Here is a 7,577-nt window from a genome sequence, read left to right as displayed (position 1 = left end):
TTGGTATGGATTCAGATGCAGGATTATCTTGTCCTGTGTGGGGTTGGGGTGGGGGTGCGGGTGTTGACGTCAGGGTGTACGCCATAAGCTCAGAGAGTACGACGAGTGCGCATAGACACAAAGACATACAGGAACAAGATGACACGAACGAACAAAGACTCCAAGATATGACAAGGCACAAACAGAACACAATACATATATTTATATACATGTATGTGGGAGAGGAGGACATGATAGTGCGAGATACACGAAGATACGTATTTCAGAGAAGAGTGAGTGCATGAGTTTACTTTTTCGCCGCACTCAGTAATGTTCTAGCTATATGGCGGCGGTCTGTAAATAATAGAGTCTGCACCAGACATGCCAGTGATCAGCATCGTGAGCATATATCTATGCAACTTGGGGTCTGACCACCCGACCCCGATAAACATATTACGGCATAGCCTTGGTGGGTAGTCCTTACGGACACCTCGGACGTTGAATGTTTCTGTCAGAGGGAGGTGGTAGTGGTTCCAGTTGATATACCTGGGACAATGAATGTTTCTGTCAGAGGGCTGGAGGTGTCAGTGGTTCTGACGGGTAACCTGGGCCGTTGATTGTTTCATGTGGGGCTTTAGCGTTCCAGAAAGGGTTGTGCCGAAGGGAAATGTTTCATGTGGGGCTTTAGCGTTCCAGAAAGGGTTGTGCGGAAGGGAAAACTATGCGGTTCACGGATTTTCAGACAAACTACATCACAGGGTGCTGGGCAATTTAAGTCCGATATGATCTGGGATATTGACAACCTTCAGACCTCCACAAGCCGTCGTGACATGTAGAACAACGGCGTGGAAATAAAATTGCTAGCTTATTTGTTTGTCTGTTTTTTTTCACGGCGCACTCAGCAACATGCACTTTAAGTGACATCGAGCAGTAAATTTCTAATTCCGGGCCAGTCAGTCCAGAAACTGATGTCATAATCATCGATCTACCATCCTATCCCCTTTGTCTAATCAGTTTCAACCCGGGTCTCCACGGGGACAAGCATGTGTTGCTGAGGGCCATTTCTAATACGGACTTTCAAGACGGGAGAAGCATGGGTTGCCGAATGCCGGTTCTAACCCACGTGGGGAGCAAGCATGGGTTGCTGAGGACTAGTTCTAACCCGATCCTCCTCGGGGGACAAACATGGGTTCTTGTGAACCAATTCTAATATGGACCTTCGAGGCGTGGTTTGTGAAACCATGGTTTGTTTAACGCGATTTCTACCCACGGCCTTCACGGGGTACGAGCTTGGTCTGTTGAACGCGAGTTCTACTCACGACCTTCATGGGGTACGAGCATGGGCTGTTGAACGCGAGTTCTACTCACGACCTTCATGGGGTACGAGCATGGGCTGTTGAACGCGAGTTCTACCCACGACCTTCACGGGGTACGAGCTTGGGCTGTTGAACGCGAGTTCTACCCACGACCTTCACGGGGTACGAGCATGGGCTGTTGAACGCGAGTTCTACCCACGACCTTCACGGGGTACGAGCTTGGTCTGCTGCGAACTATTTATAACCCAAATGGTACGGTATGAATAAGAACATACATTGCCTTATACACCTGAGTTGGTGGACAGAGTGCCGAGCCTTGCAGACGTCTTAATAACAACCTGTATAATGAAGTCACCCGGTAAATGTCAACGTCTGATCCCCAGTGATCCCCGGTGATCATCCAGTGATCCTGGCGCTGGACTCACTACGGGTAACCATTAGTGTTATCGGCAAGCCATCTCCCATTAAACGTCCAAGTTTCCCATTCTGATGTGATCCGACGTTCCCTGTCCGAGTTTGTGGGCGTGCATGTGTTAATACCCCGTGGACACTGCTGTCGGATCACCGCTCATACAGTTATTGATATTTCCCCTGGACGTCTCCGCCGCGGTGACGACGGTGGCCACCTTGACGATGACAAGGGTGCAACAACAATGACGACGGCTGTCAGCACGGCGGTAGCAAGGATGTAACAACAATACCGAAGTCTACTGCATCAAAGCGACGACGACACCATGTGCATCACTAGTAGCCACTGAGTGCGTGATATGGTGCTCCCCGGTGCATGATGTTCAATTCACGCGTATTTATATTGGATTCTCGTAAGTCAAAATGTTTATGTCAATAAAAATATTATTTTCACGCCAGTCATATTTTCTCTGTATAACTACGTAGCCTGATAATACAGTCCTTCCATCTTGACAGAACATATACGCGTTCAACATCATATCATTTCTTCATTAATATTATATCATTACTTCTAATTTAGTTTAGTTTAGTCTAGTTTCATGGCCCAAATATTACCTAAAACCAGTTAGACCAGGCTGACAAGTACTACTACCCTGAAGAAGAAGAAGAAGAAGAAGAAGAAGACGAAGATAATACACTCACTATAAATGTCCAAGGTGGCTGTTCTGTCGGCCATATTGATAATCTCTCTTCTATTGCTAGTTTTGCAGTTTCAATAGGATGTTGTATATCACGCGTTTGAGCGGAGACCTACATTACGGTGGAGGCGTGAAACACGGTCGTCCTAGATTTCCTGCTACAGGAAATACGTCAAATACAGGTTATACCTCTGAATTTCCTGTTTTGATTCCAATAGCATACATTTCACGAAAGAATATTAATTTTTTGTGTGTTTTAGGACAAATATAAATTATGTTGTTAATTCAGCTGATGTTGATAGAATATTTATTTGTTTACTCATATAACCTGTGACGTCATCCCTGAATCGTGTATAATTTAGCACCTTTATAAAACTGTAGACTATTTCTGAAATACTGAAAATTGTTGAAATATTTCAGAAATATTAGATAACTGTTGCTAGAAACTAGCTGAAATATCGCTGAAAAGTGTTGCCCAAAGATATAGAGTAATGTTATAGACACACGTTACGTAAAAAAGCATTTTCAAAACAGTGACAGGGTGGCTGGATAACAGTTCAACAATTCCATGGTGGGGACAAAATCTGGTTTCACACATAGCACCATGGTCGAAACTGAAGGCGGCTTTCGGAGCTCTAAGCGAACACTGTAACCACTGGGATAAATCATGGCCCTAGTCTTAATGTCCACACAGTCTATATACAGTGGGGTGACACTGGCGAGGTCAGCTTCAGTCACTCGTGGTTTCCAGTTTGTAATATATAACAAATATGTCTACATATGTCTATTTATGCATGACTTAGGTACATATTTTGTGAAGTGTAACAGCCAAAATCGTCATTCTTACACTTTAACCGTGAATGTTGTTAGAAAAGTCAGCACTGAACATCGTTGAGAGTTAGCTATGAGTTAATTAGTAAATATTGGCCACAGGTCGGACGCCACTTCTTACCCGACAAGCTGCTGCCATCGGGTAACGCGTTACCGTCGTCAATGCTAATGTGCCTTCATACTTAAATTCGGACAATTTGAAAAATGTGTAAATCATGCACGGTTGGTAAAAAATGTATACTGTTTGTGCATTTTGCTCCCCGTGGTTACCTTAATACAACGCGTATGTGACATCACAGGTGGCACAGAAAAGTATCACAATTAGCATGTCCTGTGTGTATTAAACAGCCTTTGTGTAGTGATATCTGCACGTTGTTGTACAATGTACAATTGCTATGGCACGTTGTGCAGCAAGGAATCATTGCTAAAACAGGGTCTGTGATTTAATTTCAAATATTTCATGAGCATTCGATGATAAATCAAAATAGTCATGACACCAGGTTTTCGCGAAAAGGTCAGCGTATCCTGTCTCCATTATAAACAAGACCAGTGAATTGTATCCTGAACAAAATCAAAATAGTCATGACACCAGGTTTTCGCGAAAAGGCCAGCGTATCCTGTCTCCATTATAAACAAGACCAGTGAATTGTATCCTGAACAAAATCAAAATATTGTCCAGGTAAAAAGTTTGTCACTGAATAAATTTAGAAATTACCTTAATTACCTCAATTACCTTGTTTACCATAAATGTTTGTCAAACGCTTCATGGAGGCCTGAATGTTGTAACGTTGGTGGAACAATTTCTGAGCAAGAGCGAGTGGTATGGGGCTCTTAGACAGTTTGGACAAAAGAACATGTTCGATTGTCTGTCACAGGTTGAGAAATATAAACACCTTAGGAAACTGCAGGACTGTTGGTCAACACGAAGGCAAGTTGACTATTGGAAGGTTGAAATCATTCCTTCTGTCCTACAGCCTCGCTGATAGTTTTCGGCAGTCTGAATTTGATACTGATTTCGTTTTCCGCTTTTCGAATAACCGACAACGTGCATTGGGTTGTTTATTCCTGGATACATTTACAGTACCGTGGCAATACGCAGTAAACTTATGTAATAAAACAAAATGAAGTTTATGTCCAAAGATCTTATAGAGTCTTTGAACGGCATTTAGAAGTGACACACACATAGGCAAGAATTTGGATGTCAGTTTCTCTGTTTTGATGGAACATAGTCCTTCACAACGACATGGTGACGTCCATAAATTCTTGCCCTTTCCAACTGTATCAAATACAGTATAGTATGCAGACCATTGTCTGTTTAGTTAGTGAGTACTTGTTGAGGTATTGGTGCACGAAATGCTATGTAACCATGTGACATACGGCATTGTGTAATCACAACGAAAAACTATGTCTACCAAAGGAGCCTGGGGTTTTGCGTCAAGTGAGTTTCAGTTTATATGACCTCTCTACTGGAGATGTTTCCTGAACACTATTTCAATATGGAACCTACTACTAGCACGTTTTTTATTCGAAATGTCAACAAAGTCAAGCGAACCTGCAGTTGGTATCAGTATGCTACAGTGCTCTTTGACTCACGGAATCTTCCTACATATGACACAGTCCCACTTTCCTGCTTCATTTCAGGTTAAAATTGGTAAATCGGTAGAAGGAACTGGCAATTTGATCATGATCGAACGATATTTGATCATCGATATACCCGAAGCGTAAATTAGACTTCTTAGCCAGTTTACTTTATGATTTGTGTTTCCCGACCAGACATTCCGATTGATATGCGGGGGAGCACAACTGGGCTGTGTACGTCTTGTCTCAGTGTGTACGCCTGTTCTACGTACATGTTATGACATGGGTTGACTGATGCTTAATCACTGAATATAGGGGTGTGTAATGCCTTACAGGGACTGTAAGGCTATCAAACAGAAGAGTGTAGAATGGAAGCATACAGCGATTTAGACGTGTACCAGATGAAACACGGGTATGACGTTGACAAACCAAAAGATATAGTCGATGACAAATTGGATTCGAACCCACAATGATTAACAAAAAATCTGCGAAGGGAATATTGTTGTACAGAGAGCTGAACAAGAAAACAAACGGACTGAGTACACCGTTGGTACAGTGTTACTCCCGGTATACATGCGGGTATTTAGAGGCTGCATCATCAGTGAAGACAGGGACGATCCCTCAGAGCTGCATCATCAGTGAAGACAGGGACGATCCCTTACAGGCTGCATCATCAGTGAAGACAGGGACGATCCCTTACAGGCTGCATCATCAGTGAAGACAGGAACGACCCCTTACAGGCTGCATCATCAGTGAAGACAGGGACGATCCCTTACAGGCTGCATCATCAGTGAAGACAGGGACGATCCCTTACAGGCTGCATCATCAGTGAAGACAGGGACGATCCCTTACAGGCTGCATCATCAGTGAAGACAGGGACGATCCCTTAGAGCTGCATCATCAGTGAAGACAGGGACGATCCCTCAGAGCTGCATCATCAGTGAAGACAGGGACGATCCCTCAGAGCTGCATCATCAGTGAAGACAGGGACGATCCCTCAGAGCTGCATCATCAGTGAAAACAGGGACGATCCCTCAGAGCTGCATCATCAGTGAAGACAGGGACGATCCCTCAGAGTTGCATCTTCAGTGAAGACAGGGACGATCCCTTAGAGGTTGCATCATCAGTGAAGACAGGGACGATACCTGATGCGGGATGAAGCCAGTCATCAGTTATAGTGAAGCAACTAAATAAGTAAAACCTCTTCCTCCACTTCAGCTCGACATGCATGCCTCGCTAACGCCATTTGTCCTCGCTAACAATGAAGAACAGAGGAAGGACAAATTATTTAGGTGTCACATGCTAGAAATAAAATATACGTAGACAATGAAATACTTACAGAAACAGTCATATTCTATTGCAGTTCCCACTCAATTCATTAATGAACCATGAAGAGTTGGAAAAACATAATGACTTTCTGAGTGACCTTGGCTAACTGCTTGTAGCCACATTCAGGGCTTTTCAGCTCATCAGTCGTTCGATCATGGGCACCCGTCTCGTTGTTAAACAACAAGTATGTTATTCATCATAAACATTTAATGCATTTAGTTTACAATCATGTCCAATATCGAACAGAATGTCAAAAACATTATGCGATACTGACACACATCATGGCTTCACGGGAAATTAGAGCACATTCAGAACGACTAACTGGACTCAATCATCAACTTGACATACGATTGTTTGAAAACATTTCAGCGTCAACACCTACCTTGGAAGGAGTCTCTGTTTACAGAATCCCATAATCTACTTAAGGTCACTGAATATCCCCTCAACACCCGGGAACAATACCCGATAGATCAGCTCTCACATCAAGCCCACCCAAATGTACAGCGCAAGTTCCTCACAGCTTACACACGTTCAAGTGTCATTTCTTAACCCGGCAATCGCCTTAATTGTATACTCAGTCCTACTCCGATCAAGAGAGCATGTTTATTTAATCCATATCAGCAAGAATAACAGTACTTTGGCCATAATGACAATATATAAAGACGGTCCTTTAAATCCGATTACTTTTATTATGTGTCAATTTCGTTCTCTGGGGCGGTACTTACCGTTGTGTAGGTGTGAGGTCCCCGCCAAGCGGCCGTAGATCGGGGGCCACGATATCGTGTATGCACGAGTGATTAATTGCTGTTACACACACTCAGATATTCACTTAATAAAATTGTTCGCCGGTTTCGAATTCAAAGCAAGCAATATTTGGTGTCAGACTGTCTTCAAAAGAGGGAAGAGGATACGGTATTTGACAGACACACACATTTCAACGTGTGCCTGGCTTGCGGGGTGCACATGGCGTTATAAGCAGTTTTAGTTTTCCCTGTACATTCTTAATACCGTTTATATTTTTGTACTCATTATGTCACTGTTATATTCAGGTGTGAACTGGATCATGAATATTTGGAGGCATTTAAAAAGAACTTAATTAAATAGAAGGGCACAAATTTGCAACTATTGCATGTCATAACGGAATACCGTATGGTAATACCAAATTGTTGGTAAATAATTTTTTTTAACAATTAAAAACATTATATTCAGAATGGTGCTTATACTTCTTTTATATGTAACGCCAAGAAAACATGGGATCAACGTTGACCTGAAGGAACTATAGGCTGGTTTTACAATTCAATTGATAAATGTCGATTCTTACATTCAAATAGAGTACATGCTGTAAAATGCTAGGCAGATATGTAGAACTGAACACATACTGTATAAAAGCCCGTCTTACAGAATGTCAAATGCTCGGCCATTTAAACAGACTGACGTG

This window comes from Haliotis asinina, chromosome 1 (assembly GCF_037392515.1).
Source record: "Haliotis asinina isolate JCU_RB_2024 chromosome 1, JCU_Hal_asi_v2, whole genome shotgun sequence".
NCBI classification, from domain to species: domain Eukaryota; kingdom Metazoa; phylum Mollusca; class Gastropoda; order Lepetellida; family Haliotidae; genus Haliotis; species Haliotis asinina.
Note: the sequence above shows the minus strand (reverse complement) of the source record.